Here is a 10,653-nt window from a genome sequence, read left to right as displayed (position 1 = left end):
ATCCATGCAGCAAGGTTTGTTTTTTTATTTTTTGATTGAAATTTTTGGTTGTTGTGGTTGTTATAAGCAATAGATTAAGTTTTTTTTTTGGTAATCTTTATTGGTTTGTGATAGGAACCTTTTGAAACAAGCATGTGGTGGTAATGGTCCTCAAGATTTTGGAGAAATATTATGTAGTTGTGTGAGGAGGCGTGACATTCTTTCCATTATTCGAGACCCATGGCACAAGAAGATACGACAGGTACTTGAAAATGAGATAATAGATGACATTACCAATCTTCTAAGAATTGAGGAGGTTCAGAATGTATGTGATGAGGTGGGCATTAGCACAAAAGGATATCAAGCCCTCCATCAATTGCTAAAAGATACACTCCACAAACAAGGCATCATAAGGAATATTTTTCTTGTCCCCAGAAAGATAAGATAAGCAAAGAGGACATGCAAGGATAATGTGCAACACAAAATTGGAGGGTACTATTACATCAATGATACATTAACCATTGGAGCTTGGGGGAAAAAACGAAGCACAAATGGTAAGATTATGTATCCCTACAATGAGTTCAACAACATATTTGTTGATCTACAATGTCCAGAGATCTATGATCTTATTCTATGGATTGCCTAATTAATGTAAGTAATTTTTTACATTCTTTGCGAGCTAAAAAAAATCTTTCAAAAGTACTAAAACTTATCTACTTTTGTTTGTTAGATTGTAAAAGGTAGGAGGTTAGAACGCATGAGTATCACACTTATGAATGAGGCAATGACATATGCAAAGAGTGAGATCAACATGACTGAGGAGATTGAGTTACCTTTTGAAGGTTCCAATGAAAACCCAGACAATCAGACGAGCAATAGGGAGAGGGTTTGCAAGTTAAGTTTTCCCTCTTTTAGTGTCCAATCTGAGAGAGAGATATGGTGGCTTGGGGTGTTTGAAGTACCGAAGGAGACACATGAAGTGTTGGCTTGGATGTTTGATAGGATACCATGGATTACCAATGTCATTAAAGCACAAATTCAAGGGGAAAAATTAGAAGTGGAGGGTAAGGGAACTTATACAATAGACTGGCATTTAGGAGGTGACTTGAAGACAATAAAGTGCCTTCTTGGGTGTCCACAAGGTGCTAACACCCCAAATCCTTGTCCATGGTGCATGAGAATGGTGAGAGAAAAGAAACAGAAGGCAGGAAGGAAGAGAATCAAGATGACGAGAATGACACAGTGGATGATAATGCTGGCAATTGGGTTGGTGGTGTCTTGTCTGCTAACATGCTAGCTGAGCCAAACAGGCATTTGAGAGAGACCGAATGGAATCCTGTAATTCCATTCAAACTCAAGAATGTCCACTTTTATACTTTACATGCATTCATACGTATGTTTGATTGTCTACTCAAGTGTCACGTTGATTATGCATTTACTATGCAAGGCAAGGAAAGACAACATGAAGCTCTTCAAAAAGCAAAGGAACTACTGAACTCAATTGGATGCTATGGTAGCAATGTGCAGATTACTATTAACAAGAAGACCTCTAGCATTAATCATGAAGTGTCCCAATAGGTGTTAATGAGTGGATATAAGGCAAGACATTTTCTAGAGAGGCCAGAAAAAGTAAAGAACTCAAAGTCCTGGGACTTGTGGAAGGATTTGTGTAAATGCACAACATTTGACTGCGCTAATCCAAGCCTTGTAGTTCTAGATGAGAAAGTTTGGTCAGAATTCAATAAGATGGCTAAATTAATGTGAGAAAAAGCAGGACGACTATAGAGGAGTGCCAAAAATTTCAAGAAGAGCTTCAAAATTTTACAAAAGCCATGGTCGATACATGGGGTGATACCAACATTACGCATTACATGGTAAACGAGTTTCTTTCTACTTATCAATTTGAAATGATTATAAGGTATAAAGTATACCTTCTGAATTGGTTGTGTTTTCTTTTGCAGCACATTTGTATGCACATGGTGCATACTTCATAAATAAATATGGTTCTCTTGAAGCACCCAAGGAATGGTAAAATCTCACTACCGAGCTAGATGAGTATATTTCAAAAACACCCGACATGGAGGAGGAAAGACTCATACAAATAGATATACTTTTAGGCAAAAACTATTAATGGAAAAGGCTCGTACAAGTGATTTAGAAAAGGTAGCATGAAATCAAGCCAAAATAAAGAGATCACTAAAGTGGAAAGCTGGAACAAGACCAACACGTCATGCGGCATGGAGATCATCATCAAGAAGATGAGAAGAAAGAATTTGGATTTAGTGTATCAAAATTTTGTATGTGAAATTTATAACATTTTTAAGTGTTGTAAATATTTTTGCTTAATACAGACTCGTAATCAAAACTTATTTGTATCATTTCATTACATAATTAACTGCTCTTGAGTCTCTTCTGTACTTGCTCTTTTCCTCTATAATGCAAAAACTTCTTTGCGGCTATAACCCTTCAGTGCATTTACATCTTCTAGTCCAGCACCTAGAGCATAGCTAGCATAACACATGAAGTATCCGGTTCTAGATATTAAAAGACTAAGGTCATGTAAAAGGGTAGGAGAAGGGTGAGTGTGTGAATGGACTTATGGTCCACTAGCTCACCTATTTAAAGGCAAAGCTAGAAGGCATTAAGTAGTGTGCAAGGGCCAAGTTGTATGTATAAGCAACTTAATAAGCAAGATTTGTTCTTGTATTTGTGGGTCTCTCTCCTCCACTCATCTTGATCCAAGTACCAAGGTAGCTAATCTGCAATGTTGGGATCATGGAGGAAGACTATCTCTATTTAGCACCTACTAGGGACCTATACATGCTTGTAGAGAAGGATTGGCAGATCAATGACAGTGTTATTTTCTTGTGTATAAGGTATTACATTTCACATATGTATATTTTCTTATATGTATATTTTCTCGTATGTTAATATTTTCTCATATTTTGTTCATTCCTTCATAAACTCTTGTAGGGCACTTATAAAGGAATTGCTTCCAAATCAAGTCAATGAAATATTTATTTGTGATTCCTTAGTGTTGCTTGCATTGATTGATATGAAGAAGAAGACTTTCCCTTAGTGTCGCTTGCATTGATTGATATGAAGAAGAAGACTTTCCAGCTGGCATCCTATTTCAGGCCAATGAGAAATAAGAACATTTGTTTTGTTGTTTTGCCATATGTAGAGAGGTTCACTGTCTAGTAGCTGATGATTTCTTTGTGTTTTGCAAATATTTGACATACGATATTTGCTTTCTTATATCTTTTTATTTTTTCCAGTGAGCATTGGAGTGCTTGTGTCATTAGTATTTTGAGAAGGACTATTATTTTCATGAACAATCTAACTGGCATGTATGGGCAGATTAAATTGTAAGTTCTCCTTAATAACTTGAATATTGAGCTTTATTTTTCCTTATATTCAAATTGTAAGTAGTTCTCCTTGTTGATAACTTGAGTATTGAGGTTTATTCTTTATTTTTCCTTATATTAAAATTTGGTATAGGGCATGTACGAGAGCTATTGCAGCTAATTGAAGATGAATATCCAAATTATAAAAAGGAGGCAGAGTATAAGTTTTTGAATCAGCAACTGGCTTTACAAAAAGATTCTACCTCATGTGGATGGCATGTTATTGCCAATGTGTGGAAATATCTTTTATCTAAATATACAGAGATTGATAGCACTGTAGGTTAAATTAAAAACCCACTATTTTTGTAGTAATTTTTGAACTTATTTTCTATAGTTCTTGGTTCTTAAATCTGAAAAGTTTTTTTAATTTGACAGACTCTTGGATCTTACGAGTTTTGGATGTGGAGTGTTTGTGTAAGAGCTATCAATATAATTTTGAATAATTCAATTACTCCAAATGATCCAGATTCTCCACCACCCCCAAGGCAAGCCTCTCCATCTAATAATAAGAAGAAAATGCCTTTACATTCACCTATAAAGCATTTTATGTTTAAGCAAGGAACTGTACAAAAAGAAACCAAGGGTGCTCCTCAACAAGGCACACATAAAGAAACCAAAGGTACTAAAATAGGAAACACCTCAAAGAAAAGTGGTCCTCAAGTAGGTTTCAAAAAGGGTGTTGGTGGCAAGAAAGCTAAGAAGGAACTCAAGTTCAAGTTTACAAAGGAGGCCACAAAACTAGAGAAAACGAAGGAGGACATGGAGACAAAGGAGGCTACAAAACCAGAGAAGACACAGGGGGACATGGAGACAAAACCAAAGGAGATGAAAGATTCATTCTCCTCCCTATTTATCATTGTAAATAGTTGTAAATTTTCTTCTAATTTTATAATCTTGCATGTAAATTCTCTTCTCATGTTGTGATGTTTTTTACTCAAAACACATTTGTACTTGAGTTTGTAATGGTTTTGAGATATTGTGCCATAATTGTCATCTCGTGACTCGAGTACATCTCTAAAAGGAAAATATTAGAACTCTAAAGGGATTCATAAAAAGAGGTATGAACATTGTAATTCTAAAAGAACAACCTAAAAAATTACAAAGACATAGCAATTATAAGACAAAACTTTTCATTGATGAATTACATATGTAAATTTACAAAATCCAAAGAGTAAATAGACTTCATAAAAAACTCCAAAGCTTTCTTATTAAGTCATGCTTGTACAATCATATTCCCAATCAGCATCTACCAAGGTCTTTGACTCCATTCACATTCAAATCTTTCTATTCTTCACCTTAAACTATGCCCCACTTATATCTTCATGTCCCATGATATTGAGGTGCTCTCTAATATTTAGTAGGCTCCAATGCCTGCTTGCACTTACAATTTCCACCACACCATTGGGCAACCTAATGCATATGTCAAGAGGCAAAATAACTTGTTCATCTGCTTGCAATGGGACCCAACTACTGCTTTTCTTTATCCACCGTTCGTAATAAAAGAGAATGTATAAGGTAGCATGAGCTTTAAGATACCAAAATGTAACACTAGACTCTACTATTTTGCACTTGAATGTATCATCCTTATGATGCCCCTCTACAATGTCCCACTGCTCTCCAAGCAAGGCAACCATGTCATCACCTAGTACTTTCTTGCACATAAACATTAGACTCTACTATTTTTCACTTGAATGTATCATCCTTATGATGCCCCTCTACAATGTCCCCCTTGCTCTCCAAGCAAGGCAACCATGTCATCACCTAGTACTTTCTTGCACACAAACATGGTAAGTGTTTGTGAGAAAGTAAATTGATTAAACATCTTAACACAAAAAGATGAATTGGACATACCCAACTGAGACCCACAGATCGAGATGACTTTGTAAACTTCAAAGATCCTTGTATGTCACAAAGCATCTTTGATTTCATAACCATAACCATCCAAGCATCAGGAGTTGGCCATTCAATAGAGGAGAGGAGAGGAGATGTGATGATCTCTACCTTACCAAACCCACCGTCATGGATTCGCACCACATAGGAGTGCTAGTAAAAGAAGATCTTTTCCTTAAGAAGGTGTGCACTGGTTTTATAAGAAAACAATGCCTCACCAATGTCTGCATGGAGTGCTTGAAATGTTTTGGTAAGGCTTCCTAATGGTTGCTCCTCTATCAAGTTGGAAGGAAAAATATCTACAACCCAAAAATAAGATCATTAAACATGAAAGATGTAGCTATTGTAATATCACAAGCCTCCTTCCTTCCGTTTGATACTTACAGTTGCATGGGAATCGAGTTTGTTTACGAAGATGTTATGTCTCGTGCCATGTACACATGTTGTAAAATGGCCATGTACACATGTTATGTCTCGTGCCATGTACACATGTTGTAAAATGGCCATCAAGTCTCCATTGCTCGATTTTTTGAATCCCTCTAAATGACCCTTCTAAATGAAGCTCCATCACATCTCGTTGTCAAGCAGTAGGCTACAGGAAAACCCAAGCACCCTTGCGAAATGCCTCTCTCACCCAAGCACCATCATCGTCCCTCTTATTGTACAGTGAGATCTCCTCAATCTCATCTTTTGGTCTTCTTTGTGCTGTAGCCATATCAATTGTGAAGCTATAGTAGTAAGATTAGGGTTAGGCAAATGAGATAGAGAAATAAAACGCAAAGATGCTATGCAGATTAGGGTTTCGAGCTTGATGGTTTCATTAGGGTTGGGCAAATGATATAGGGATGGAAGAGGAAGGGAGATCTCCTCAGTCTCATCTTTTGGTCTTCTTTGTGGTGCAGCCATATCAATTGTGAAGCTATAGTAGTAAGATTAGGGTTGGGCAAATGAGATAGAGAAATAAAACGCAAAGATGCTATGCAGATTAGGGTTTCAAGCTTGATGGTTTCATTAGGGTTGGGCAAATGATATAGGGATGGAAGAGGAAGGGAGGAAGAGATTAATTTGGACGTTCAAGAGGGAAAGCGGACTTGAAAATGAAATTTTTGACTATAATGAAATTTGAGATGGGTTTTTGGGGGGGAAAGTGAGTTTTGGGAGAATCTCAAATTTTTTAGAATTTTAAGGATTTTTTGAGCCATGAAAATGGTGGGACCATACCTACCCTAAACCCCCTAATTTTTTAGAGGGACAAGTTTAATTATTAGTACTGAAAGCCTAGTCCCCCTCCCCTACATCCTAGTCTCCCTCCCTATATTCATAGGATACCAAATGTGCACGATCCTCTATTCATATTGGTCCGTTTGCTAATTACTTTCATTAGCAAAAGGACCAAAATATGTTCAAATGCCCCCTAATGCATACGAAATTGTGCCAATCCGACGTATAACTCAGAATGGACCACATTATCTAGGAGATAATTTTGAGCACTTTTTTGTTAATAAAGTTTGAGAATCTTTTGGAGCTTTCAAATAAACCAACGCTCCTAGCTCAAAATATCGAGGTGAGAGTCCCCTATCAACATAAAATCGTGCTCTATCCTGAGCACCCCTAATAGAACCATGAGCTTGGGTCAACATTTCCTACATATCACGCAAGAAAACCCTTAATGCATTAAGCTCAATGTCCTTAAGACCGACATCAACAGATGCCCTGGGTTGATACCTTTACATAAGCATGAATGGACTATAACTAGTAGCCGTATGCTTAGAACTATTATAGGCAAATTCCATCATTGGAAGATACTTTTCCCAACTCGATGGTTTTCTAGAGACATATGCATGAAGCATATCCCCTAAAATCTGATTCACATGCTTTGTTTGCCCATCATACTACTGCGGGTGATCACATGAACTCATACTCAAAGTAGTTTCCGATTTCTTGAATACTTCCTGCCAAAAATGAGTCGTGGACTTAGAGTCCTGATCACTTATAATATCAGAAGGTAAACATTACAATCTTAACAGCTGCTCGATAAATTGATAAGCCAATTCTGACACTTTGACTATTGTCTTTGTGGGTAAAAACCTAGCGATGTTTGTCTATCTATCCAAAAACTACCCAAATGGCATCGTGACCCCTGATGGTACGTGGAAGTCCCGTAATGAAATCCATGGAAATACTTTTTCACTTTCAAGATGGAGTATCTAAAGGATGTAATAACCCAGTAGATTTAAGGCATCCAACCTTGTTTATCTATTCTTTCCATATTGTTCCACGTCAATTCTCATTTATTTCATATGTATTCCCATTCTCATCACATCTTTTCTCATTTATCTGCATCAGATCTCATCCACTCTCATCTACCCATATCCACATCTCATCACATCATATTCATTTCACATCACACATCACATCTATCTCCATTTATATCATATCACATTCATTCGTTCATATCCACCACATACATGCTCATAACCATTCCATCACATACATTCTATCCACATTCACATCCATTCTTCACATACACATTCACATCCATTTTTGTCACATACACATTCACATCCATTTTCATCACATACACATTAATATCCATTCTTTCACATACTCATTCACATCCATTTCTTCATATACACATTCATATCCATTCTTCACATACACATTCACATCCATTTTCATCACATATCATCCACTCACATCCCATATCATTCATTTGCATCCTAATTCACATGACATGACATCTCATCCATTCATTCACATCTATCCGATTCACATTGCATCTCATCACATCTATTCACATCTATTCACATCTATCTATTTACATCACATTACATCCATCCATTCATTCACATCTATCTGATTCACATCGCTTCTCATCACATCTATTCACATCACATCTCATCACCTCTATTCACATCACATCCATCCATCCATCCATTCACATCTATCTAATTTACATCACATCTCATCACATCTATTCACATCACATACCATCCATCCATCCATTCACATCTATTTGATTCACATCACATCTCATCACATCTATTCACATCACATCTCATCACCTCTATTCACATCACATCCATCCACCCATTCATTCATATTTATCTGATTCTTCACACCACATCTCATCAAATCTATTCACCTCACATCTCATCACTTCTATTCACATCTATTCATGGAATTTAAGAGAATTCTAATTTTGATATAAAAATTCTTTATGCATATATTTATGCATAAAAATCAATTTTAATGGGAATAACACTTTTGAAATAAAAACAATTCCGTTATGCATCTTTCTTTGCATAAAAATCAATTTTAATGAGAATAACACTTTTGAAATAAAAACAATTCCTTTATGCATCTTTCTATGCATAAAAATCAATTTTAATGAGAAGAACACTTTTGAAATAAAAATAATTCCTTTATGCATCTTTCTATGCATAAAAATCAATTTTAATGAGAATAACACTTTTGAAATAAAAATAATTCCTTTTTGCATGCATAAAAATCAATTTTAATGAGAATAACACTTTTGAAATAAAAATAATTCCTTTATGCATCTTTCTATGCATAAAAATCAATTTTAATAATTAATATCAGTGATATCCATGCATATTCATAGGTGAATATGTACATGGAGTAATCATAATATTTCTTTTAGATGCAAAAATGGTGGGAATTACTCTTTTGGAATAACATAAAAACAAACTTTCTTTTCCACAAAATTTTGAAATTTTTTTCCATAACCTCCTTTGTATGGCTGACCATTTTTCATTTTTATCATTCTTTAATTAACTTAAATTAACCCAAATTAGATTCATAAAACTCTAATCTATATAATTTTTTAAATTTAAGAGAGTAAACAATAAGAAGAGTTTAATTAATCCTTTAGTTAATCTTTCTAGGATTAAGAAAGGCTGGAATGTAAAGAAGAGAAGGGGGTGGCATTTTCATCAAGGCATAGCATTTGAATTTAATTTAATTTACTGCAAAACATAAAAATCAAGAAAACCATAGATTTAAAATTAAACAAGTAAGAAAATTAACTTACATAGAGCTTGTAAGCTCTCCTTTGGCTTGAGGGATTGAGGGTTCTACTCTTGTTTGAAGCAAGAGTGGCCACCAATTCACTTTGGAGAGGATTAGGCAAAAAATAATTGAATTATTAAAAAATTCAATATAAATGGCTCAGGACAGGAGTAGAGTAACAACGCATAAACACCATTAAGCTTTTACAAAGGGGGAGGCTTCTATTTATAGGAAAAAGTGAGCCTCTAACCAAGCAAACTGATTCTAGAATTTTCCAAATCAGTTTGGTCAAATTTTGACCATTTTTGGGCAAGTTCAGCTTACTTTTTGGATCTAGTTGAAACACGAGCGAGGATAGATGAAAATATCTCAATATTTTTTAGTTTAAAACTCCTCCCCATATGTGAAATAGGCGCCTTCTTCATGAGAGGAGATCCCCACACTGAGGTATCAAAAATGCATCATTTCCTCTAAATATCTCTTAATTTTTCACTAATAAACCTTGTACTCAGTCAAGTCTTCATCTTTTGTGAGTATTTACTCATTTTGGGGGGTTTTTCTTTTACTCTTCAATTTATCTTCTCCCTACATTTGGATTAATCTTATTGGTCCATAGGAACCTTAATTGGACCATAATCTAAAAATTTCTAAAAATCTGGATCCTTAGGCTAAGGTCCTTTATACCTATTTTTAATTAATTCCAATTGCACATTGGAAAGTTCTTTTTGAATTTTTGTTTCAGGGGAAACCATTTTAGACACTAGGAGGTTTTTTATATCCAAAAATATCTCAATTTTGAATTACCTCCCTCTAGACATTTTCTCTCTCCAGGCCAAAACAGGGTAAAACAGGATCTTTCTTTTATTTCAGAGAGGGGAATAATTATAAGATTAGAAGGGGAGGTTCTTATACCTGCACACCTCAAAAGCCGGAGGGAGGAATCTTACATCCTACCCCACTTAAAAAATGTAAGATGTCCTCATCTCACAAATTAGAGGACAACTCTTTCTCTTAAGATCTAACTGATTCTGGGGTTCCTTATAGTCTGGTGAACCCAACAGAATCCTGGAAAAAAGATCCCTTATATAGAACTCATCATCAAATAACAATTCTTTCAGATCATATCATTCATATCTTTAATACAATAATGGTCCATCAGACCGAAATTTCCATCTGAATAGTCCTCCATGGGAATTTTCGAAACTATAGCATCACTGATCATAATCCTCCAAAATATCCGGTTGAATCCTAATTTCTAAATTTTCCTTCATCGAAGTACCTATGGCATCATTAGCAACCACAACACTCACCACCTGTCCACTCAGGGGCCTTTTTAATAGTTCCT

The sequence above is a fragment of the Cibotium barometz genome, chromosome 36, assembly GCF_041138505.1.
Source record: "Cibotium barometz isolate CiBa-2024 chromosome 36, ASM4113850v1, whole genome shotgun sequence".
NCBI classification, from domain to species: Eukaryota; Viridiplantae; Streptophyta; class Polypodiopsida; order Cyatheales; family Cibotiaceae; genus Cibotium; species Cibotium barometz.
Note: the sequence above shows the minus strand (reverse complement) of the source record.